Below are 27,525 nucleotides of genomic sequence, written 5' to 3' on the forward strand. Positions count from 1 at the left end.
TAATGGTGCAGGGAAGCAGGAAAGTAATGTAAACATATGAGGACGCAGGACTAAAACCAAAATAAAAGGTGCAATCTTGTCTCTTGTCTTTGCTAACTGAAAGAAACGATTATTATTACTATTATTGCTGGCTCAATCAACTGCACTAATGTTGTTTAAAAACTCCAGCAGCACTGCTGTGTTTGATACACTCGTGATAACAGTGTCATTGTCACTACAGTTCTGAGAATGCCCATTAAATGACGATGAGCATTGAAGCACAGGGTGAGAGGAGGATGATAATAAAGCATACAGAGAAACAGGTACAGGAATAAAGTCTGAATTTATCAAACTACAAAGTGCTCCTATATGAGATTCAATGTCGCCTTTATATCCAAGCCGCTTTCTGAGGTAATTCTTCAAGATCAATGTATTTAGGGTGCTGCTGTCCCATGAAATTTTGCATGTTAGTGTATGATGTGACGTCTTATAAGCTGCTCAATACACAGTATTTCCATTTGGTCTAAATGCTGTTTATCTAGCTTACTTATTGATAGCTACTCAAGCTACTGCATACTTAACCTCATTTACTAATATTCTATAGAACAGATACAGTTTAGTATAAACTGTATTATGTGTAAGGTAGCATCTTTAATTGGTGATAATTAACTGTATATTTGATGCACGGTACAGTCATTATGCTCAAATTAACACCAAATTAATTTTGTCCAATTTACTCGTGCATGCATAATGAATGTCGGCGAGTTGAAATAAAAAAACGCTGTTTGAGAGTATCGGTGGCATGGTTGGCAGTGTTGTCACGGTGCCAGGGTTTTATCTGGTGAATCAGTGACACTAGTGCTGAATCAGGCTCTTCTAAAGGGCCTCCGTGCTGCAATTAGTCAAGTGCAGCAGCCAGAGACAGGAACACACGCTTCACAACGTGTGGGGACTAACAACTCGGCCCTTTCCTGGAGAAAACAGGCTGCTGATAGAACATCAAGATCGCGTTTCAGCCGCTGCGAAGCTTTTAACACTGCTGACAATTGTTGTCACAGCTTGTTTACGGTGAAATCTCGCAATAAAAAGACCGTTTGGTTCGCTGTGCGACTGCACGCATGTGTGTATGAATAATTCTGCGAAACAGAACAAAGCTGAAAAGCTGCTGCTGTGATTGGATGTAGGAGTGTGTGTATTGAGAGCGTGTTAATTGTCAGAACGCAGCAGTCACTCCCCAGCGTTTGTGGGCGGCGCGGGGTTAAAAGTAGCTCCTTTTACAGAGCACCTTGTGCGGTCTCTGTTTGAATGCGACTATCTATTGTCCCGTTAATATTTCAGCTGTGAGCTGAGAGGCTGGGACACAATGCCTAAGGCAGATCATGCAGATTACAGAAACATTTACTATTCTGTGTGGTACACCACGGAGCCTTTCATCAGGCCTGCATTATTGAGGGAAATTATAGATTTTATGACAAATTTAAACTCAGGAGCTGTCAACTAAATCAACCCCCTTTGTGGTATTTCGTCACTTGTTTTTTCTGTGCTTTTTTCTCCCGCTGGCAAGCTCTTGTCAAAAATACCAGCTCAGTCTGTCTCCGCAATGCTAGAAGAAAGGAAAGGCTCCACTAGGACACACTGGTTTATGGGCGAACTGACAGGACGATCTGCTCCTTGCATTAATGCACTGCAACGTACACCAGAGGCCCTCTGCAAAAGCCATTAGTCTTGCATAACTCCCAGACTCGTGCCAAGAGCACTTAGTGAAAACAAAACGTAAAGCTATAAGCTATATAGGAGCCACTGGCAGCCTGATTGTCTTCACTAACAATGAGAGTGTAGCATTTTAACGATCACACGGACGAGTAAATGTGAATTCTTTATTTAGGACCTCATTATAAAAGAGCCCTAAGTCTGTCAAAAGCATTAGTGGTCCAGTCACTGCAGTGACTACACTGCAAATAGTTTCAGAACAGTGCACAACAGTATTTACTTTGCATAAACAAAACACCATTTATAGCTGATATGCCTAATGACATAAATAGAGGAACTTGTGTCATCTCCCAAGACTTTTGCCTTGTCCCATGGAAGCCACCTGAACCTTATGCATCCTGTGGTTGGTAATGCCTCCTATGTCATTTACATGTCAAGTACACATGTGACACATGACAATGTGTATCAAGGAATCTTATATATCTGCAAAATGAAATAAAAAATTCCATCCATCTGCACTAGACCTTAGATCGGAGCTAAAAAATCCAGCCCAAACTGACCCGAGCCCGTTCTGCCCAAGCCCGAGTCATTATGAGCCCGAACCCGATTTAAACTCGATATTTGTTTAGTAAGTAGATCATAAAAATGAGCTTTTTAAAAAAAACATGAGCAACATCTGTTCAGAATGATGGTAATTAACATTGCAACACTGAAGAAGCGTAGACCTATTATTTAATAAAAATGAACAGCTACACACAGCGCTGCAAGTCAAGTGTTAATGTGGACAAGTAGAGCGCTGCATGATTATAACATTCTAACTTGTGCAACTTAAAAAAAAAAGTTTGTTACATTGTGATTATCATGCCATAGCTTTATATAAAACAAAAATAGCATTAAAAAACAGAGGCCTACGTCACAGACCCGACCCAGCCCAAGGAAAGTAGTGGGAATTTTGGCTCAGGTTGGGCTCAGGCAGAGAATCTAAACTCTAATCTGCACCCACTATCAGACTTCAATCAAACTCCGACAATTAACGTTTCCTTACCATGAATATGCTAGCCAATGTTCAACCTCGCTCACATGATAGCACCTTACAGCTTAAACATGTACGAGTGTTCTCAAGCCATCTTACCCTGAAGTAACACTTCACCATCAATTTATAATCTTCAATAAATTATATGGCACAATACAAATATGTTGCTTTCCTATTTGTGAAACTGCACAGTGCTGTAAATTATCCAGTGTTAAATTAAATAATCAGTGTTGATTTAAAACTGGTACATTTACTGTGTGAAGACCTAACGCCCCTAGTGACTGCAGCTTTTCAAAAACCAGGCCAAGGTAAACACCCCCATGCAAGAATCAAAAGAGCAGCTCACGTCTATGTGCTGTTCTTATGCTCTTCATCAATAATTCAGACATCAGGTCTGCTAGCAGAGCTATTAGAAAATATGGCGTCATCGCACTCTTCTGCACTAAACAGTTGTAGCTTTACAAAGCTGCGGTGCACTGCTGAGGCCTGTGTATCTGCAGACAGGTCCATAAGTATTGAGACAGAAACACAATTTCTTTGCATGAAGCAATTAAGAAGATATGATTAAAGTGCAATCACAGGGGTTCTTAGCCTGAGCATTGTGACCCCAAAGGGGATCCTGACATAGTCCTATAGCAGTTTGTGAGAATAATGCTAAATGAGGATGATTTCTCTGTTAAATGTGCAAAAAACTTTTCCCAGTTTTGTCCTTTCGCCGATTCAGACAACTCATTGATTCATCTTGATTCAGGTTCCTAAATGCATGTCGTGGATCTGCATGTCCAAGTTTGCTTAAAAATAGAGCACTTTTTAGGAGATAGATCTGGAAGTGAGAATACAAAAGATAATGTGCATAAAAGTTTCTCATTCCAAAAACTTTAGAAAAGTCTCAACAGAAAAAAACAAAAAAAAAAATATGAGAAAATTTGCTTGGCACATTTGCCAATGTTAAATGAACCCCGTTAGTGTTAAATTAACACTGTGAGTGATACATTTTAATAATCAGAGTGTTATTTTAAAACTAACACTGTTAATGCGCCCATGCAGTAATTTCCAGTACGGAATCATGCCTGTTTTAATGCATTGTCACTTGAGGGCCCAAAGATCCCCAGCATCCAATACTGACTGTCATCCTTGTCCAGTTTGCCATGGTATTTATTCAGATTCTCTGAATATTTTGATAATATTATGTACTGTAGACATGTACTGTAGATGGTGGGATATCCATAGTATTCACAATATGTTTTTGTTGAGGAACATTTTATGAAATTGATCTAGAAATAACTTTTAGACAGTTTTTAGCAGGTTGGGGAAACTCTGACCATCTGTGCCTTGCAGCTGTTTTTTTATTACTGCCATTTACTTTTCCAGCATTTCAACTTTTTTGACATGCGTTGATGCCATTAGATACTGTTAAGAAACAGTAAATATTAATATTAAAGGTATTTTTCAGCTGATCAGACAAAATGACATTTAATCCAAAAACCTGATTATGATTAAGAGAATGAAGTGTCAAGTGAGTGATCTTGTTTGGGCTGACTCAAGTGTCTGAAACTAGTGAGTTGTTTCTGGATATTTGACCTGAACTGTGTATGTGGGTGAGTGTGCAAAGGACAGTTAGGCTGACACCTCAAAACTGAATGTCCAGTATGTAGTATGTAATTCAGAAGTCAGCGCCTAAGCAACAGAGATGAGGCCGGAGGACACATAGAAAACAGTAGTAATCAATAAATGATTTAACTTAATCAGTTAGAAACAGTTGCTGAGGAACCGCTTAACTGACCTTTGCACAGTATGTATGGGTGGGATTTTGGGGATAAAAGGTCTTGCAAATGTAAGGATCATTGAACTTCTTCTACTGAAACTCTGTCTGAGTGGAAGGGGTTCCCAGAGCTCTGTTGTAATAAATTGCTAATTTGCTGAAGATCTAAGTATCCTATCTCTCTATCAACTCTACTTCGGGCTTCCATCAAAAGAATCAAGGGGAACGCACTGGAGCAGTTGAGGGTAGTGCTGATTTTCCCAACAATACTAAATGAGTTATTATTTTTAACAGAATGCTAAAATGTCTCACTTTCATGAAACATCCTGAAAAAAAACCCTCAAATCCTTAGACCCTGAAACGTCTAAACCTATACATTTTACACAACTTGGAATTTAGGTAGTTTCCAAGACAAGGATTAACTTAACATTAAACTACACAGCACTGTAAATAAAGATTTTTTATTGAAAGGAAAATATAGTCAATGGATTAAATTAATTTCTGTCTTGAAAATCAACCATATGAGGCAGTTTACCTGACAGAGATTAACTCCGGTGTAAATTTGACTTTTGGTTTAGTAAAATATGATTAAAAGTACTTACCTTTGATGAATAGCACACCTCCGTTCTCCCACAGCGTTCAGAGATCCAGAAATTTTAACAGTTTTTCCCCAAACACCCTTTAGACTGGGTGACAGGCTCAAATTGGCTCCACACCTCCTTGCCAGAAGGTGTGCTGTTTATCAAAGGTAAGTACTTTTTATCATGTATTACTACACCAAAAGTCCATTTTACACCAGAGTTCTCCTTTAAGCCTCGTTTTGAACTACATATCTCACATTTCAACAGGAAACGTCCATTCACAGTGCTGTAGATTAGGTATTAGGTATAAGATTAGGCATAATCCTTGTCTGGGAAACAATTAGATTTCTCAATTTCAATAATAAAATATAAAAAATATAGGTTTTGAGGTTTCAGGGTGGAAGGATTTGAGGTTTGTTTAGGATGAGAGGTTTTGAAAATGTGACATTTTTCCATTTTATTAAAAACAATAACTAATTTACTGCTCGATGGCAGCAACGCATCTCAAAAAAGTTGGGTATAGGGCAGCAAAATGCTGGAAAAGTAAATGATAGTAATAAAAAATGGCTGCAAGGCAGAGTCTCTTATTTATTAAATATGGACTACACTAGAGATGATTTAACTTGCCAAGATTTACGTGCACACATGGAAAAGGGAATCACATCACATTCCGGTGTAAGGACAGTTGCAACTGTGTGTAAAATTCTGTGTGTGTGTGAGTGTGTGTGTGTGTGTGTAAAATACTGGGTTTCCATGCCAAGTCTGTTGCTTGAGTATGGGGATAGCTGTAAAGGAATGATCTGGACTGTGGAGCCACAGGCAAGAAGCTGGATATCAGTCTCCTTCCCACACACACACACACAGCAGGAGCATTTGCAGACGAGCACCCACACCTCCAGCTGTGTCCACTGAGCCTCGTAAGTCACACACTGCAGGTATGCCTCCTGCCCTCTGAGAAAGCAGGAATATCTAAACGTGAACTTTTGGCTTCTCTTTGTGTAAATATTGCAGTCTGGAAAGCCATACCACACACACACACACACACACACACACACCCACTCCACATGATTTATCTGAGTCAAGCCTAGGCCGGCATCGAACAGACAGACGGGATGTAAATAAAGAGAATCGCTGCCTGAGGACGAGCTGAAAACAGGCAGCAGCTTTTCATCCTTAAGAAATATAGCCTCTGTCAGCGTTCACGTTCACTGAGGAACCCTCCTGAGGTGGGTCATACCTGTGTTCCAAGCTGCTTGAGGCCTAGTGTGAAGTTTCCACCAATCAGTGATGGTTTGGAGAGACATGTCATCTGCTGGTGTTGATCCACTGTGTTTTATTATCAAGTCCAAAGTCAGTGCAGTGTTTTCACAGAAAATTTTACAGCACTTCATGCTTCCCTCTGCTACTGACAACTTTTATGAGGATTTCATTTTCAAGTACCAATTGGCCTTATATAATATTCAAATTTTCTGAGACCCTGATTTTTGGGTTTTCATTGGCTGTAAGCCAAAATCATCAGCATTAAAAGTAATAAACACTTAAAATAGATCACTCTGTGTGTAATACATCTATATAATATAGGAGTTTCACATTTTGAACTGAATTACTGAAATAAAGTAACTTTTCAAAGATGCATCTTTGATCTAGTATGCTTGAGATCAAGCTGCTTGAGATCTAGTATGCTTCATATTTATATGAGTTTAGACTACACAGAAATCATATTTTCCAGTCTAATTACTTTTTTCTGCATATGTATAATGCATGTGTTTGCTTATGACAAGCTACATGGCAGTGGAGTGAAGTATAGTGAAAATTGTCATTTAAAGAAAGTGTGGTTGAATTAGCATTGCTAACATTTTAAATTATTTATGATGACCCTGTTCTGTTTCTAAAATTATTTTAATAACAGTGATATTTTACACAACATGGTGGACAGCAGTGTCTTCAGTGTCTTTAGCCCCTTAAACAACTGAAATGTATTTATTTTACAGTGAATAAATATTTCCATCAAATTGCAGGACCAATTAAAATAACATTACTTTTTCCAGTGGTTCTTTTCCAATTGTGTAAATATACAGTGCAGTGTAGTGAACTAGTGTTTATACAGTATCCTGTTAAATTATTCAGCTGTTAATTCTAATAAAGAAGCTATTGGGAATTTCTTAGTAACTGGTTGTTTTAGCAACAACTAGTAGAGACCCACAAAGCTCTGAAACTGATGTTAATAATTAATGAACTACTGTAGTTATGAGCTTGAAGAACTGAATAGTAGGCTCATATTTTTACGGGGTTTATGGGGTTAAGCTCTAAACACAAACACATGTAAGGTTAAGAAAATTACATGTGAAAACTTTACTGATTTATTTCTTAATATTTTAGTGCAGGTACCACCTTCGGATGCTTCATGTACCACCAGCGGTACACGTACCACAGTTTGAGGACCACTGATTTAGACCAAAATGATCCCAAAAAGATAAAAATGCAGCCTAACAGGTTTTTAGCTCTTTTATTGATGGATGTGCTGAAAATTTCTACTGGGAACTTTTTAGTTTTTCAGTAGTTGTGCCTTTACTGGCGTCTCTAATATCTATCTAGTCATTATTTTAGTGAAATGATGCTTCAGTGATGCTTCATTATTGTTTCTTGAGTATGGTTTTAGGCACCTCTGCCCTCCTCTGCTGCTGGACAGTAGATGCTCGGGTCAGTGCTCATCTGGAGATGTACGGATCGTTCTTGGCGTTTAGTGGAAGCAGGCTTCAAAGAGCAGAGAGGAAACGGCTCTGGTTCTGGACTCAGCGCAGCAGTTTGAGCAGAATCACAATTGGACATTCAGCTCCCCGGGTTGCGAGGTGCAGGGCTGATGAGAATAAAACGTGGAATGTCTTGTTTTTTTCTTCTCTTCCAGCCCAGAGGGAGAAGGGGAGTGAAAGGTAAGGCAGAGCCCGGGGAGAGAGCTGACAGAAATGAGGGTTAGTGAGTCCACTGCGAGTTCGCTCTGAGCCTGGAAGACTGCTCAAGCTGCTCTGTAATTTCAGCAGACTCTGAGGGAGAGAGGGGAGCTGCTGGAGGATACACTCAGTATCCGCAGAACCTATAGATCTAAATTCACGTCCATGCGATGAAATTAAAATGAAAAGGAAGCAAGTCTTTTACCCACTGGCCATGAATGTTTGATACAACAAGTGTTTGAAGTGAATACTTCCTTTTTTCACATGTTGAACAGGTGCCAGTTGTGCTAGCTAATATTTCTGAAGAACAACAGGTTGTGTCGTAGTTTGGTAACAGTAGAAAAGTAAAAACAATGTGACAGATTTTTTGTAAATTTCATATAGTGTGGAACATTAACTGTAAGGTAATTTACCACAGCATGACAAATTTACCACAGCTTGAATCCCAGAACATGAAAAGATGACCATTGAGTCAAAGATTAGAAATTGAAAAATATATTAAAGTTTACTTGGAATATTGTTTCAGCATTACAGATATAAAAAGGAACATAAATGAAGAGATATAATAGAAAGAAAAGTAGTAAAAGTACATGAACGGATCAACACATAGTGTAATTAAATCTCAATAGGTCAACACATTCACAACTCAGAGAAAGTGAGAGAGAAAAAGAGAGAGAGAGAGAAAAAAAGAGAGAGAGAGAGAGAAAAGAGAGAGAAAGAGAGAGCGAGAGACAGAGAGAGAGAGAGAGAGAGATAAAGAGAAACGAAAAGCCAGGCTAGGGGGTGAGGACCCTTGGGCGTCTACCTTCCAAATCCAACACAGACTTCACACAAGCAGTTGTACCTTCAAGCAAATGATAAGTAAATCAATATAATCTAATGCAGGTGGATATAATATATTAATATGACTACATCACCAGCTCCAGCCTGTCTGGGCAACAAGTTTTTATCATGGTATTGATTTAGAACACAGCAAACAATCCTTGTGTATCACGTACAGATCAAACAATCCCTAAGTGTCCTAAAGTCTCTAAAAAGATAAAAGAAAAGAGTGAATGGAAAGCTCTTCTGGCCTGTGTATGACTTCAACTACGACCTCGACTAGACCTGGCATGTGCTGGATATCAAATGAGAGGTTCCTTTCTACACAGCGCTTAACTCAGATACATAGCATGTTGTTTCCTTGTTTATATACACTGGTCCCAGAACAGCAGCGAAGCTCCTCTGCCACTCACGTTCACGTTCTCCCCACAGCTCTTATTGTTGATGAAAACCTTCCTGACCTTCCTGACCTTCCTGATTCCTGATAAGGGTACAAACATCCTCTAAGGCCCTGTGTCATTGTGTCACAGTTAAAAATAGAGTAAAGTAAAACAATAAATGTATATGTAAATGTATAAACCATTAGAGTATGAGGGTGTGGTTATTTCCAATCTTCTTCTGAGGATCTCCAAACTGGTGCACCAAAAATAATGGTGAAATGGCACGACTCAAGCAAGTGGATTTAATCCTTTAGCTAAATCCACCAAAATTGCAATTACTGGCACTGTAAGGGAGAAAAAAGCATGATTAACCTGACCAAGCTATACAGGGATAAGCAAGGTCAACCAGCTTCAGCTTCAAACAAGATGGTCTTGCTGGTCAACCAACGTGGTCTTGCTGATCATGGTGGTTTACCATCTTGTATGAAGCTCAAGCTGTTGGTTGAGGTTGAGCTTGTTCATCCTTGTATAGCTTGGTCAGGTTAATCATGCTTTAGACCAGTTAACCATTAAACTGAACAAAAACACGCGGTATGCTGCTGAAAGCTGGTGAATCAGATTAATCCGCTTGGCCTAATGGCCAGGCTGCTTGTTTCTGCAGGGTCTAGACCAGAAGCATCCCAAAAGGAGAAAAATAGAGCCCAACAAACTTCATCTTTCAGTAGACGCTGGAAGTTCTTTAGCAGTTCTTTGGGGAACTCACTGTCAAGGATTTTTAACCCCATCTCAGCTCCACTTGTGTTTTGCTTGGTCTTGTTTTCTTCTACTTGAGCTCAGTCAACAGTCAACAAAACTTTTCCTTTAGTGTGGTTGGTTTCAGACTGGTGTCTCTGGTACCCCTGGACTCAGAGAAGCTCTGGGTTGCCTCCAGCTGTCAGTGGAGTGCTGAGTAAAGGTAGTGCCGTCACAAAGCACTGAAGCGATCAGTTTGGGGAGCAATTAATCATTAAGAGACGGAGTCCCGCAGAAGTGCTCCGAGCTCAGGCAGTTAGAGGTAACAGTGGGGGTAATTATGACGAGGCAGGGCGATATGGCAGCTGACACCGCCAGCCAGCAGCACCATTAGAGGGGCGGAGGGTGGGAGGTACCTGGAGCCTCGGAACACATCGGCAGACGGCTGGGAGATAAAGGGTTGGTGTATGGCTGAGAGAGATGGAATGTGTGTGTGTGTCAGTGAGAGAGAGAGAGAGAGTGAGCGACGCGAGAGAGCAGGAGAAATAGAGAGAGTGAGCGAATGCTCTTTGACCCGTAATGAATGCTGGAAGAGAAAGCAGGCGGAGACTCCTCATGCGCCCCCTGATGTTTATCCCTCGCCCCCTGTCCCCTCTGTTCCATTTCTGATTAATCCTGAGGCAGACTGAGCTGTCAAAACACATCTGACTAATGCCGCATTGTCTCGCTCTCTCTGGGGGTCCACTCAAACCCACTGCATTAATAGCTGAAACATTCAGCAAGTGTGTGCGGGGGTCCGCAATGACTCAGGCAGGTGAGGCAGCTGGCTGAACTCTAGAAGACCATCTCCATTCAGCAAACACTGAGCTCATGATGGGCTGTCTATGAGGTAATCTATGAGTTCGAGGTCAATGCTGGACAGATTCACTGGATGTCCTGAGTAATTGTTTGCACATTGGAGGACATTCAGTGCACTATACTGAACAGTTTCTTTTCCAGTAAACTTTCATTTTCACTCAAAATTGCCAACAAGTTACTTGAATAAGAATTGGATGAAATATAGGGAAATATGTAATAATAAATAATACGGAATTCCTGGAACTATTGATAAGGTACACCTGACATATTTCACATAGGCAATTGTGTATATACTTACCTGTTTCAATATAGTACTGCACATACTTTCCTGTTGGGTCCCAAAAAAGTAAAAGTGGCAAACTTCTGAGCTTTATGTTCCTCCTTTGTATAAGGGGAGGGGTAAGAAAACCTGTGAAAGACATACAAGCATGCTTGTATATACTTTGCATTGGCCAAAAAAGGTGATGAGAAAAAGGAGAATATCTGTACTTCTGCTGCATTTTTATTCTGGTGCTCCAGACCACTTGCCCAACATTAACCACAAAGAGTATCCTCTTTGGTTCGAATCCCGGTCATATAGCATTTCATCAGCTGCCGAAGCCCTAAGAGAGCACAATTAGCCTTGCTCTCATGATGTCAATCAGCAGAAGGCATCTGTGAGCTGATGTATCAGAACTGAGTCGCTGCGCTGTCATCCGAGCGTGCTGTAATGCTACTCGGCAGTGCTGCATCAGCAGCAGTTCAAAAAGAGGCGTGGCTGACATTCATATATGTTGGAGGAAGCATGCGCTATTCTTCACCATCCGTGTGTTGAGGCATCACTAGTGATAGGGGATATACAGCTGAGTAGCAGCTGAATTGGTGGGTCAATTGACAAACTCATAATACATAATACTCATAATACATAATACTCATAATACATAAAACTCATAATACATGTCAGTGTATTATTCAACCAGCTCTAGTTTAACACTAAAGACCGCAGGCTAGATATTTAGTCATTTATCTTTAGGCTTTTGATGCAGTAAATAATTACTAATCAAACAACTTAAATAGGAATAAAAAGTGAGGGTAAAAACACTAATGTGCAGGGGTTGTAAAAATACTCAGATTGTAGTAGTATTTTTGCCCAAGGACTCTTATTGGTCACCTTGACTGGGAATTGAACCCTAGTCTCATATATGATGTGGAAGCTCACTAGCAGGGGGTGGTGTTATCCACTGTGCCACACCAACCCCATTCCCATACTTTCCCCACGGGCACTAAGATGAATTTGATGAATAAAGGCAAAATTAATTGTGTTTTCTATAAGAAGTGTGGGGTTTGGTTCTCTCTGTACTTTAAAGGGTTTGGAACACAAATCCTCCTGCTGTACCATGAGACCCATGAGCACATCAGGTCTCTAGTTACCTTCTGATTGAGGAGCTCCACTGGTGCCTGGTTGTTCTCTCACTGCTGTGCTGTGTTCCTGCTCTCGATGTGTAACAGCAGAGTGAGGCAGCAGAGCTGCTCATGCTGCCATCGCTCTCCCAGCTGCCGCAGCCCAGTTCTGTGCCCAGCCTCGTGTCCCAGGGGGCGGCCTGTGCCCGGGGCTCAGCACGCTTCCAGCTGGCCCACCAGACCCTCCAGACCCCCTCTCTCTCTCTCTCTCTTTCACACACACATACACACTCACTCATTCATGCCCACAAAACCCGACCCCCTTCATCAGGCACCGTGCCCTACCCACACATGTTCCAGCCGTCACAAGCCGACAGGAGCGTTAACAACGTGACACATCCAAACCCAGCATCATCAATCTCCTGGGCCCGATCCGAGACACAAACCAGAAGCACTTCCACTCCAGTCGGCCCCCGCAGGACGGAGCGCTATCCGAGAGGATTTGGATGAGAAACAAGTCTGAAATTGATGCAGGATACTTGTGGTGGTGGCATTTGATTGGGAAATAAGGGTGGCACACCTGCCTAACAACAGCGTCCGCTTTGTGATGGAAATGCCCCGCCAGTGTACGACCAGGAGGCTTACTGAGAAAAGCCGTTTCCTCTCAAAGAGCATCAAACAGATTTAATTAATACCCCTGACTCCTACACACCGGGTCTGACAGATAGCATCTCGCAGTCTTAAGCGCGATCGAGTTCCATTAGTGCCGAAAACAAAGACAGGTTAAGTGGGTGCTGTGGGCTTCCAGCGAGAGTCTTTCTGAAGTTAGTGGCTTTAATATTATATGTGCTAATTAGTGCCCCACTGAACCCTGATTGTTTTAGAGCATCCATCAGTAACACTTTATAATAACTTTCATTAATGTATTATTAACTAATGATCAGTAGATGAGAACAAAGCATTAGTGCATCAGAATTTGAATATTGACAAATGCTCACACATGGAGTTTCATATAAAAAATGTTAGCAAATCATTATCTCATCAGAATTAGAACAATAATAATAAATCGTTAGTTAATAAGAATTTTAAACCGCGCAATTGTTGATCAATTGCAGTTCATGTTGCCAATGCGTTCATTAGTATTTACAAATGTGACAGCAACTTTTCAGTTTCTTAAAATGTGAAAAATAACAGTCATTAATCATTAATTAATGGTATATTAACGAAAGTTATTATAAAGTGTTACCCATCCATTCCAATATTAAGCAATATCATAATTCGCTCTTTTGCACGACTCACTGATTTTATATTGTTGTAGATTCCAGTACATTTCAATTACACTACTACCGTAACACTACTCTTGGGTAAGCCCAAAAAGTCCTTATCCACCCTTTTCCACCACACCTTGAAACACCATAGCAACCATCTCATGGAACATCATAGGAACCATCAGGCAATAACATAAAAAAATATATAGGACCACTGTAGCAACTGCTAGTAAAGCTCAAAAAACACTTTGCAATCATGTAACAACACAACAGGAGCCATCCATACAACACCATAAGAGGACACCATAGCAACTACTTAGGATCACCATGGAAACCACTCAGCAACACCATTGCAAACATCTCGAATATCATAGCAACCACTTAGAAACACTGTAGCATCCAGCTGGAATACCACAGCAACCAATAGAAGCTACTTTAGCTGCACAACCACTAATCACTTTGCTAGTCCAATACTGCATTCTTTTTTTGAGTGTTTTCTCCCTTGACTTGGTTGGTTTTCAAACAAGCACGACCCTAAATGCACCTAAATGCACCTCAACAAACCACTCAAGCATGTTGTTTTCTCTAATGTGTAGGTAAATATAGCAAAAAGGTTCTGTGTTCCAGTATATATACTGCATGTATATTTGTGCAGTGTAAGTGAATGTGGAAAATATTGCACTTTTTCAAACAAAGGTTTTTTTTTTAATAGGATGTCTACACAGTAAGCAAAGTTGCGGGGCGTGAGCGGTAAGCGCTGGACATATCGTATTTAGTGTGAAAACAGCTTAGCATGGAGCAGCAGCACAGACAGTGTTAATGCATAGCTTTGGTAATAATCTTGGTAATAGATCAGGTTAAACTGCACCTGAAAAGCCATTTACCTCAAACCTGAGGAGTATATTTAATTGTCGGTTAGATCACATTTGGATCATGACCACCTCAAGCGAATAAGAGTCTCTTTGGTCTGATCCTTAGTGCAATTACTCATAGTACACCTGCTCAAACAAACCATACCAAGTGTGCAAACAAATCAGAGACCGTTTTCTCCGGAGCAAATAGTGCTGGTGTAAAAAAGTCGTAAATGCTGAGGGTTTCTGATTGATTTCAGCTGGATCCTTCACAAGAACAAGCTGAATAAAGTGATTTAAACGTATATTAAATGTATAATTAATTATATTGGAATTGTCTTGTCTCAGATCTGAAGCCTTGAATCCCATGTGTTGTGTTTGGGAGGTGTTCTCTGTTCCTGGGAGGGCAGTTTTACTTTCATGCCAGTTTGAAAATGACATGGCACTTTCATCTGTTGAGCCTGGCACACAGCCAGAGGACCGACATTCGCACAGACATGTCTGAGAGAGGGAGAGGGGGTGGGGAGGTCAGTGATGACACATCAGATCTTTGTACTAGGACACCTGTTTTTCAAACACACACACTCTCACACACACACTTAGACACTTCTCAGGTGAACACGTGGGATAGAGTGAATCAGATCACTCTTCACAGAAACCTCTCCAAGGAAAGGTTCTCACCAGACTTGCTCAACTGTGACTGGGAAAAAGTGCACAGTTGTGAAACCAGCTTGGTTTTACTTGTGAAGGGTGAGGTTACCCAACAGAATGAAATGTTCTAACATGCAGAGTAAACTGAGATGCAGTGAAAATCCTGCTTCAACCATGGACCAAGATTATTAACACACGTCCTATTGTTCCACATGTCCTGTTAATAATAACTATTATTAACCAGGTTATTAATATTAACACTTTATACAGTACTTGGACAGATATTTCCATCTACTCCAGTTTTCTGGTTTTAGCTGCAGTGTAACTTCACTGATCCATTTAACCATATTTGACAACTGTGGTTGTTCCATTCATTAGAGTGTTTGCACTGTAATCCCACAATTAGTTTGAACTCAAATAAATTAAACTTTTTATATTTTCAAACCTTACTCAAGCACTTTGTGTTAGATGAACATTTGTGACCACATGTACATTCAAATGCCATCTTTGAGTTGAATCAACCTATAACAAAGAGTTTAGTCTGTTGCCATTGGCTCTTGCTCTTTTAATCTCAGTGTCTTCATGAAGGAGAGTCACCTGGAATAGTTTTCTCAGAGTCTTGAAGGAAGGAGTTCCTGGAGGTGCTAAATAATAGATGCTGCTTTTCCTTCATGCTGTGAAGCTCCAAATCACCATCTAATTTTATCAGGTTTAGATTAGGGGATTGTGAAGAACAAACACTTTTTTCTATGTAATTTCATATGTGCTTCTTAATTGTTTTGATGGTTATAATATTAATCTACAATGTGGAAAATAAATTCAATAAAGAAAACTATTTTTTCATTGCATGAAAAGATGTGTCCAAACTTTTGACTGGTACTGTATTTGAAGTAATTATACCTTTTTTACCTTAAAAATGTAACCGTAACCGACGTGAACATGCGCACATTCTGCCAATTATGAGTCTGAGCACATTAAACCTTAAAATCATTTTAGGCTGTTTGAATGAGTGAAATCTGTTTAGAATGATGTTCATTAACACTGCAACACTAAAGAAGCATAGATTACCTATTATTTATGAAAAATGTTTATTAAAAACAGATCACGAACAATGTGAACAATGATCCACAGGCCTCAACATCGGTAAATTAGGCTACAAGAATGATGTCTGAATGACTTTAGTCTAATCTAATATAATTAACATGGTTTAAGAATAAAACTGTAATATGGCTATACACTGCACAATCATTCAACTGAAATAGACCAAGAACAATAACATAATTTACAATGACTTACCTCTACTCTAGTATAATTAACAAGGTTTAAGAATATAAAACACTTTCTGAATAAACTAATATTTTAATATTTAGCATATAGCCTACGCACAGAACACAGAAAAGCAGCAATAAGGCTATGCACTGCAAATCAAGTGTGTAATGCGGACAAGTAGAGGTGCTCATACGGTTGTTTAAAACATTTTGCCACAGTGCTGCATGATTATAACATTCTAACTTGTGCAACTTTTCTTTAAAACATTTAGATTTGTTACTTTGCTATACTGTGATTATTACTCCATAGCTTTATATAAAATAAATCTAGACAGACGCTTACGTCACAGACCATTCTTGAACCTGAACCCACTCAGGCTTGAGGGTTGAGGGTCTTGCTCAAGGGCAGCAGTGGTGGCTCGCCAAACCCGTGTATGGAACCCACAGCCTTGTTGTCAATGAGCCAGTGCTTTATCTTTGGTGCTCCTGTTTGCTATGCAGAGTTTCACTCTTTTCCTGGTTCCAGCATCACCTCAGAAGATAACCAGAGCTGGAATAACAGAAAAGGATTCAGTGAACCAAAGCTGCCAAGTCCAGGCCAGCCTCACCCCAGCTCCTCACAGCCAAACCCTCATTACTCACCTCTACCTCCAGCAGGGAAATCCACACAGCCAGTTACTGTGCTAGCAGACCAGTACTGCATGCAGTGTGTGTGTGTGTGTGTTTAGACTAATAATACACTATGAGCATGAGCAGCTGCTCTTCGTTACTGGTCAGAGAAGGGGTGTGAAGAGGAGAAAGAGAGATGGAGAGAAAGAGAGATGAAGAGAGAGAGAGAGAGAGAAAAAGATGGAGAGCTGAGGTGGGTGATTCATGGTCAGTGCAGGCTATAATGAGCATGCTTACAGCACTCCAGCATCCATAGTGGCATCTGGAGACTGGAGAAAGTGGACCAGTTCCCTGCTGGACAGCTTCCACTTGGCCTGGGAAACGAGCAGATATCCCCTAACCCAGCCTGTGAGGTTTAAGAATATGCAAAGTCATACAAATACATCTACAACATACCCTATCAACATATAGCTTAGACACATCTGTCCAAAAACTCATTTTAGGGTGTTAGCATCAACATACACAACACCTACCATGACCACCACAACTATACAAAACATTTACAGTGGCTTGCAAAAGTATTCATGAGCTTTTTTTTTTTTTTTACATTTTATCACGTTACAACCACAAACTTTAAAAAAAAAAAATTATAGTGGATTTTATAGGATTTTAAGTGATAAACCAACACAAAGTAGCACACAATTGTAAAGTGGAATTTAAAATGATGTATTGTTTTCAATATTTTTAATAAATAAAAATCGGAAAAGTGTGATGTGCAAAAGTATTCAGCCCCTTTACTCTGAGCACCCTAAATAAAATCCAGTGCAGTCAATTGCCTTAAGAAGTCACTGAATAAGTTAATAGAGTGCAGCTGTGTGTAATTTAGTCTCAGTATAAATACAGCTGTTCTGTATCGACTTCAGTGGTTTGTTAGAGAACACTATTGAACAAACAGCATCATAAAGACCAATGAACTCACCAGACAGGTTCAGCAGGGTTGAAAATTGCCCAATTTTCAGCATATTGTATTTGATTTACAAAAGCCAATATTAATATGTGAGAGAATGCTGCGAGTAACAGGAGAAGTGGGATTTCTGCTGATTGCATTTACAGCTACAATAAAAACTAACACTGCAGATTGAGTTTATTAGCAAAATGTACAAACTTTTAGCTGTTTGCAATAAACCAAACAAATAAGAGCAACTTTAATATCTCAATAGAGTTTTGGAATGCCAAATAAGTTTTACACAGTCTTGACATTAGAAAAGAAAATCATACCATAGTATACTACATAAACTATATAGATAATCCTTTTTAGAAATATAGCATACAGCCATGTCAGATGAGAGTTCTCTGGAACTCCAGTACTTTTGGCATAAGGTGGGGTGGTGATCATCCAACATTTAAACCTCACTAATTTGCTTGTCACTGATACAATCAAACACAAAGCAGTGTTAAATCTTCCCTGGACAAAATACACTTGATTTTAGAAGGAAATGTAGGTATTGGGAATTAGTAGGTTTGTTCAAATAGTGTGTGGGCGTGTATTATATTACTACATACGGAGTGAAAAAACTTACAGTTTGCTCATTTTTATCCCAGTATCTGACCCTCTCTGTTTGTATGTGAAGTAAATATGGAGTGTGTGTGTGTGTGTGTGTGTGTGTGTGTGTGTGTGTGTGTGTGTGTGTGTGTTTGCCCAGATCTGAGGCATTGACTGTCTGCAGCTGTGACAAATGTTCAGGGGGAGCTGAGTGAGGCCAAGACACTGATTCCAACAGTTTTCAGCCCTAAAGCAGTACTTTTTACATACTAAAGATGTCTCCGTCTGTGTGTGTGTGCATATCCAATATCTGTGGAGAGTGGTGGGCAACAGGTCTGCAAGCCCCCCTCACTCACTTATGCTGGATTACACAAATATAATCTTAAATTAAATCCTGTAGATATAGGTCAGAGAGCACAGGGTTTGGAACAGACCACAAGACTGCAATGTTACAGATGAGCTAGCATTTAAGTGCTGACTGGTTGGCTAAGTCACAGGCCTGAGTGGTGCATCATGGGAGTTGGAGTTCATGAAAGTGGGTAAGTTGAAATGCAAACATTTTGAGATAAGATTAAGGTGTGAAACGTATTTTCTCCAATAAAATTTGTTTTAAAAACATTAAAAAAAAGAAACTCTACCCTGGAAGCTTAGTTTTTAACAATTTGTATCCAGTTTTTGTGGAGCTTTTCTTCTTTCGACAGAGAATTATGGGTAACTGAGGGCCAAGAAATACATCCTGCCTTTGCTGCAGCCTAGGCTTTGGATCACAGCTGTAAATATTATATATACATTTCTTCATGTTTTCTTATATTATACAGCACTGCTTTCTCTATAAAGATATAGATAAAAAAAATCAGAGTAAATCAGAGTACACATGCATTGAGAAATCAGATTACTGAGCTAAAATCCAGCTTTCTTTAACAGGTTACATAATTGGATTTCTATGCCTTAATCCAATCTAAGAAATGGTTAAGAAAAGGCTTCTTCTGGCACCTCTGTCTTTCCTATTGGTCCTGTTAGTTTGCTACAAGACCTGGGTTGACGGTGGCCTGGACAAAAACTTTTACTTCAGCTATTGTTTTCCAATTGTTCCAAACTGTTAAGATGTGTCTAAAATGAAAGTTTTTCTTTCATATGCTTGCCTCTTGTGCATTTTGGATGAAAGAAGTTTATTATAGAAGTTCTTTCTATAATTAAACCCTACTTAGTAATGCTAATTAGATCTATCTGAATTTGTGTGGTCCTAATATTTTAATGCCATTTAAAGACACAATGCCCAACACACCCAGCCTGCTAAGCAGCAGAACTAAACACAACAGCCCTGAAAAATTAATAAACCGGCTTCTTCTAAACACAAGTGGTGCTGTGGATCCCTGCTGTGTCTATTGCCCACTAGGAACATTCTGCAGCTTTTATGTGAAGCCACCTCAAAGAAAAGTACACTTTATTACAGAGGATGCTTTCAGGGAATATACTGTACAGTCATACATAATTCTGGCATTAACTAACAGACAAACAGTTCTATAGACCGATTACTCTGTTGGCTTTATCTTGCTCGTCTGCTTCCACATGCTAAGTTCTTCTGATTTAAACATCTTATTAGGGTTCAAGCACCGAAGGTGCGTAGAACCCTATTGTTTTTGCTAAGATTTTTCTTCTTCTTCTTATTATTATTATTATTATTATTCTTTTTCTCCTGTAAAAACAGTTGTGCAGCCTAAACCGTAAGTCATAGAGAAATGAAACTTGGTAGGTAGATGTAGGATCAGTGCATCTCGGTGGACAACAAAAATGGCACCGATTGGTCAAGTGGTGGCGCTATAAACAAGGAAATTCATTTTTCACAATTTTCTCAATAACTCAAAAACCATAAGACCTACATTCAAAATTCTTTTTTTGATGGATTCCTTGGGTCAATACCAACAACTTTCCAATTTGGACCATGCACTTCCGTCTATATAGATTTTGTGCTAATTTGCATAATATGCAAAACCTACTTTTGCAAACTAGTCCTAGGAATTTTGACCAATCCTGGCATGTTTGGTATCAAAACACTCGTGAGAGCATGCGCTTCAATGTTCATTAAGAAACAATTGAAATATGTAAACAATATGGCCGCCATATGCAAATTAGTCCTTCCGGATATATGCCCCATTCACTTCAAGAGGTAAATTTGGAGCACTGTTTCTCAGCAACCGTGCAACCTAGCAAGTTGAAACTTTGCATGCAGAATCTATCATACAGCCTCTAAAGGATGTTCAAAGGGCAACTTAATCAATCAACATGGCTGAACACCATCAGCCAATCAGCATTCAGCAGACATTTTGGCAGGCTGAATGTTGCCCAATCTGGATGATATTTGGCAGTTATGTTCAGGTGGAGACACTGTAGTGACCTGCAAAGTGCTGAAACAATCCGCCCACTGGGGGGCGCTGTTCCAAAAAAACGAGTATATGTCAATCATGCTGTACTATTTTGACATCTAATTGTTTTTTGCCATATTTAGTACAGTGGCTCTGACAAATTTCTCAATACAACTATGTTTAAAAAGTGCTTTGTTCATTCATAATTGCTAATTGTTTGAAAATAGCTATATTGAAACTACTCTCTGGATATTTGGCCTATCACCTCCATTTCAGTCTTGCTGCACACTGTAGAGTCTCTAGGTAAATTTCGAGACTGGTTACATTTCGAGACTCCAGAGTACTTATTCTTTACGCTCAAATGATTGCTATCTCCTCAATGTTCCCAAAGTTCGCACTGAATTCGGCAAACGCTCCTTTATGCATTCTGCACCTGCTGCCTGGAATTCATTGCAGAGTACTCTGAAACTGAAGGAACTTATTTCCCTTAGAACATTTAGAAATTTTGTAAGAAACCTGGAATCAGCCTCTTATTGTTTCTGTTCATGTTTTGTGTGAAGGTCCTGTTATTCAACCATATTGACCCATCCAGACTCTATATTGTACATTACTGTTTGATTCCTTATTGTTTGATTCTTTGTTTTATGGCTTAACTGTGAACTGTCTGTTTTAAATGTTGAAACTGATGTTTAGGCTGCTGTCTTGGCCAGGCTTCCCTTGAAAAAGAGATCATTGTGTCTCAATGGGACCGATCTGGTTAAATAAAGGCTAAATAAAATAAAAATAAATAAATGTTCATTAAAAACATTTGTGAAAATTTCACATACAATACTCTCCAGGCATCAAGCAATCTGTGCGTCCTTGGAATTTCTAACCTAAATTGCTGTAACTCTGCAGTATTTGCTGTAATCTCACAATGTTAAAGACCTCTGTACAATATCACTCTGATGAAGCGCCATTTAATACAGAACTAGATTAAGAATAACTTGACATTACATGTCATATCAGAACATTCACTCCTTTGTGCCTCTTCTCAACATTAATAACAGGTGAAAGACTTTTGATCATTTTAAATGTGACAGAATGTCTCCAATTGTGTTAGACCTTCTTACACATCACCATCCTATGCTCTAGTAGGCACCATTGTGCTAGTTGGTGCTTGATGAAGCGCCATTTAATTCAGAACTAGATTTATAATAACTTCGTAATTACATGTCACATCAGAACATTCACTCCTTTGTGTTAATTTAAACTTGTTTGGTCAAACATTTCAGCTTGTTCTGCAAAGGTTCAAAGGTCAATCTGAATACCACTTTGTGAACATTCTGGTTGAAGCCACCTGATCAATACCAATAACATGTAGACACCTTTTGACTAGTTCTAACTCACTTAATGAATATCCTACAAAGTTCACTAGATTTACATGTGAATTTAAGCACTGATCAGGTTGAAAGGCCTCTGCTCAACATTAATAACAGGTGAAAAACTTGATAATTTCTAAATGTGACAGGGCATCTCCAATCATATTAGACCTTCTTACACATCACCATTCAATGCTCCAGTAGGCACCATTGTGCAAGTTGGTGCTTGAACCCGATGATTGCCGCTTGCGGCTATATTTACTTATTGTATCTCATTTGTCACTCTATAAGGTGCACTTAAACTCCTTAAATTTCCCTCCAAAAAATTGACAGTGTGCCTTATAATCTGGTGCGCCTTATGTACTGTATGCATTTTACCAGTCAGGTAAGGAGCAGTACGACCACTCCAATGAAGTACAGTGTTATACAGGAGTTTCAGTTTAGTTTCTTCAGCACCAAGGCTCGAGCAGTATTAGCATAAGCCTCTAACCGCAGCGCTAGCTTCTTTGCCGTCCAGAGGTGAGTATATCAGACTGTAGTCTGCATATTTACCATGTTAAAACAAGGTACGTGGGATGAACTGCTAGCTAATATTGCCCTAGGTTACCAAAACACTCAGGGCAGGGGTGCAACTACATGCTTTTTGAGGTGTATGCAAACATACTATCGGCTGATCAGGTACATCAGGGCAAGTTAAACATATAAAGTTTTATTTTCTCAAACCTTGATTTGTGTGTTTTGATTAAGAGACGTCTCTTTTTTTTATAATTTTATTTCTGATTTTCCCCCCTTTTTCTCCCAATTTGGATATCCAATTGTCCCACCCCTTTGTGCGTCCCCATCACCGGTGACCCTTGGAGGATGCGGATGAGCACACGCCTCCTCCGACACGTGCGAAGTCAATCACCCCTTTTTTCGAGCTGCTGCGGATGAATCATTGCCTGAGCGGCTAGCACGCTCGGAGGAAGGCACAGCGGCTAGGTTCCGATTCATCCGCTCACAGACGCCTCTTGCCGCCCAGCGCCACCTTGAGTGTGATGGGGAGAGAGCGCCATCTACCCACCCCAGGGGGAGCAGAGCCAATTTTGCTCCCCCTAAGCGCCGGCAGCTGATGGCAAAGCTGCATGAGCGGGGGTTTGAACCTGCGACCTCCCGCTCATAGTGGCAGCGCATTAGACCACTCGGCGCCCCAGAGTAGTCTCTTTTTAACCAGCTATCAGAAACACATCACAGTTTACATGGTTCAGTTACCTTTCTTTTGGAAAAATCGCCATATCTCCAGATATGTTTTATCATCAGCGCTGAAATCCGGTGCAAGATCTCAAAAACCCTCAAAAATCCTCCCCAGTGAGGCGGTGGGGGGCGGGGGCGAGTATTTTAATCTTTGATTTAAAAATATCTAAAGTCAGAGCTTTTCTAACGTTTTCATTCAGTTACTTCTGTTTAAGAGCGGCATATAGGCAGGACTAACTACAGTAGCACATACATGTTTTTAAACTGTTAATATAGTATTTTGTAAAACACTTATACACATTCAGCTTCACCGCTGTTTAGAAGCTTAAATCGCGCTACGTTTAACCGGTAGCAATGCAGTTTCCGCCTTCTTTTGACAGATCTGTTAAGGTGATTGGCTGCAGTAAAAAATGATGGACAGCTTGGTCTGTCTGAGGATTGGCTTAATAAAAAGTGATTGACAACGAAAGTGTAGTATCTGATTGGCTGCAGTCGAAAATGATTGACACATGCTCAGCCCTTTAGCCACGCCCACTGGGGCTCCGGTCTGCAGCATTACATAGATGGCGCTCGCTCACGCTCGCTGGCCTGATGACGTCATCGCTCTCATCTAAAGAAATTTTTTAAACAAAGCAAAACGACGCGAGATTGTCGGTCCCATGGTGTAATGGTAAGCACTCTGGACTTTGAATCCAGCGATCCGAGTTCGAATCTCGGTGGGACCTAATTAGGCATTTTAGGCCACGCATTAGCAGATATTAACCAGCAGATATAGCATGTAATATTATGTTAACATAATTTAATTAGCTGGAGTCACAGTTTGCTAGCCTTGAGCCTATAATTGGTCATAACTATTTATAAACACAGCCAGATATTATTTTTCATAAATTTTTGGCCCGCCGGCGGGCCAGGGCGTGTTAAGAGGTTAATTTTAGTTGATTAATGGTATTATGTTATTATTTTATGTTTCTGATCCTTACTTTAACATTTTAAATTATGTTTTTTGTTGCCTTTACAACAAAGTTTAAATAGCGTTAGCTGTGCAGTTAAGGTACATGGCTTCATAGCTCAGTGGTCAGAGCGATGGTTTACGGAGCCTTAGGTCGCGAGTTCGAATCTCGCTGAAGCCTCAGTTTGCTTATATGTATATAATATGTTTATTAATTTACAAGTTTTTATTTTTATTTTTTCTAAAATGATTAAATATTATTTAAATATTTTTTCTTTCAATGAGGGCAAAATGAGGGTTTCTCTCTGTGACACAAGGTTTCTGTTTGATGAATAAGATATAATCATAGTTTATATTCAGCATAATAATAGACCAGCAGACCACTAAGGTCTTCCGTCTGGTTCCATGGTGTAATGGTTAGCACTCTGGACTCTGAATCCAGCAATCCGAGTTCGAATCTCGGTGGAACCTACTTATGCTCCCTAGGCCACACCTATCAGGACTCGCTGAAGCCTCAGTTTGCTTATATGTATATAATATAGATATTAATTTACAAGTTTTTATTTTTATTTTTTCTAAAGTGATTAAATATTATTTAAATATTTTTCTTTCAATGAGGGTAAAATGAGGGTTTCTCTCTGTGACACAAGGTTTCTGTTTGATGAATAAGATATAATCATAGTTTATATTCAGCATAATAATAGCTGAACAATAAGGTCTTCCATCTGGTTCCATGGTGTAATGGTTAGCACTCTGGACTCTGAATCCAGGAGTTCGAATCTCGGTGGAACCTACTTATGCTCCCTAGGCCACACCTATCAGGACTATACTAATGAGCGATAATTAAGGAGAGCAGGGACCAAGCATATTTTCTGTATATTTAGGAGAGGGAGATCAGCTCTTTTCTACAACTTTGTTTGAGTTCGAATCTCGGTGGGACCTAATTAGGCTTCTGAGGCCACGCATTAGCAGATATTAACCAGCACATATAACGTATAGTATTATGTTAACATAATTTAATTAGCTTAATTTTAGTTTATTAATGGTATTATGTTATTATTTTATGTTTCTCGAGAGGTCGCGAGTTCGATCCTCGCTGGAGCCTCAGTTAGCTAGCTCGAGGTAAACCTGCACGGCTCCATAGCCCAAAGTCCTAACAAATTCTACCACAATCCTAACTACTCCTAACAACAGCCGGGCAAAAGAGCCAATCACATGCCTCCACCTGTCTCTCCTTCTTATTTATAATTATAACATTTAATTTTTTATATGTACACAATGGAAAATGTGAAGAGAATAAGTGAAGATATTTGTCTATAAACCCAAATACACTGATTAAGCATAACCTCCTCCTTCAAACAAACACACACACCTCTAGTCTTTGCTCCTTCATCTCCACCTGTCTCTCCTTCTCTACCTCCTCCAGCTTCTCCTCCTGTATCTCCTTCACAAACACAACTGTCCGTCACCTGACAAAAAATATATTTGCATAATATTGATATTTATATGTGACATATGAACAGTCAAGATTTTGATGGTTTGGTTATAGTCGGAGGAAAAAAACTCAGTTGATTATTATGTGCAATTTACTTGCCAACCATATGGATGTATAAATTCACATTTGTAATCCAAGGTTTTACTGTATTTTTCCCACAAACTTTCGCTGTTGGTGTTTTTAAACAGTTGCTTCCTTCCAACACACAACTAATACATGGTACAATACAATAATATTACAATACAAAAAGTATAAAAACTATATTTCTTTGGCATTAAATATACACATACACATCTTTGTTTTGTTGAGGTTCTACAGTTATAATATAAATAATAATAATAATAATAATAATAATAATAATAATAATAAATGTATTTGTCACTGCTTTTAATAAAACTAAAAGATGTGGAAGGTGTCTGAAAGGTGTCTGCATATTCCCACTGTTTTGCATATTCTAAAGCTTTCTCTGCTTCATACACTTAATAAAGACTTATGGAATGATGTGTATAATCCACTACTGGATATACATAATGATTCATTTAGGCTCCATAGGGGGCTAAGGGATTTGAACAGGTAAATTCAATAAATGACTGTTTATCAGCTAATCAGTTGAATCCGCTGGAAAACACAATTTGAGGGCAGTGATCAGGGTTAAGAAACTGCTTTGAACTACAAACATAAAGTACTGTAATGTTACTAAACTCTGGCTATCCACAATATCTTTTAGATAACTATTTAGCTAAATGAATTTTTGTTCATTATAGCTTACATTTATCCTGCAATCCTAAATTAATAAACATAGTTTGGAAATGAAATAGTTATTAGTCGATCAAGTACATCAGGGCAGGTTGAACATGATCCGTTATATTGTAAATACAGCACCTGTCCAGCAGGTGCGCCACGAAGTGTGTTTGTGTTTGTGAGGAAGTGACAGGAGGGTAGATGGAGAAGGAGTGGATGGGTGCCTGATTAGTGCTATGCTTCAGTTTTTTTTATATGTGTTATCATGGGCGTTGCCTAGGTATGTAAAAATCCGGGGCTCAGCCCAGTTAACTATATTATTTTATTATCTGATCAGTTGGATCCGGTGGAAAACAATTTTAGGGCTAAAAAACTAATTTAAACTAAGTATAGGACTAAATTCTGGCTATCCACAACATCCAGCTTCTAGCTAACTGGTTAGCTAAATACATTTTCGTTAATTATAGCTTACAATAACCCTGCAATCCTAAATTAATAAGAACAATTTGAAAATGAAACAGTTATTGGCTGATCAGGTACATCAGGGCAAGTTAAACATATAAAGTTGGCTGTTTCTCCAGAGAGGCGGAACTTTATCCTTGAACTGGCTCCGTGATTCGCGTCAAGAGTTTTTTCATTCACACACGGCCAGTGACCTGTCTCCTCATTAATAATACAGCTGAGCTGAGCGAAACGATTCGGGGCTACTGGAAATTTATTTGGGGCTAAAGCCCCTGAAGCCCAGGCCAGGCAAAGCCCCTGTGTATTATCATACATGAACAAACTTACAGAAAATGCAGACTACAAATCATTTTCCGGCATCGATTTGGCGCCCCCTCTAGTGCAGCGCTCCTATGCATCGCATACGCTGCATACCCCCTTTTTGCGCCACTGACTCAGGATTCCTCAGTGTAGGGCTGTTGGGGGGCATTTACCAGCGATAAGCGCCACTAACCGTGGCTAGTGCTGCTGATAACTGCAGCTAGCGCTGCTGCTAACCGGGACAAA

At 39.6% G+C, this 27,525-nt stretch overlaps 3 non-coding genes across 3 annotated transcripts; all 3 read left to right on the forward strand.

The window, feature by feature from the left end:
* The first annotated feature begins 23,985 nt into the window (after positions 1-23,985).
* trnaq-uug (transfer RNA glutamine (anticodon UUG)) lies at positions 23,986-24,057 on the forward strand. The gene has a single exon. It is a non-coding gene; the product is annotated as a tRNA-Gln (tRNA).
* A 332-nt stretch (positions 24,058-24,389) lies between these two features.
* Positions 24,390-24,462, forward strand: trnar-acg (transfer RNA arginine (anticodon ACG)). The gene has a single exon. It is a non-coding gene; the product is annotated as a tRNA-Arg (tRNA).
* Positions 24,463-24,680: 218 nt separating this feature from the next.
* trnaq-cug (transfer RNA glutamine (anticodon CUG)) lies at positions 24,681-24,752 on the forward strand. The gene has a single exon. It is a non-coding gene; the product is annotated as a tRNA-Gln (tRNA).
* The last annotated feature ends 2,773 nt before the right edge of the window (positions 24,753-27,525 follow it).

This window comes from Astyanax mexicanus, chromosome 3 (genome assembly GCF_023375975.1).
Source record: "Astyanax mexicanus isolate ESR-SI-001 chromosome 3, AstMex3_surface, whole genome shotgun sequence".
NCBI lineage: Eukaryota > Metazoa > Chordata > Actinopteri > Characiformes > Acestrorhamphidae > Astyanax > Astyanax mexicanus.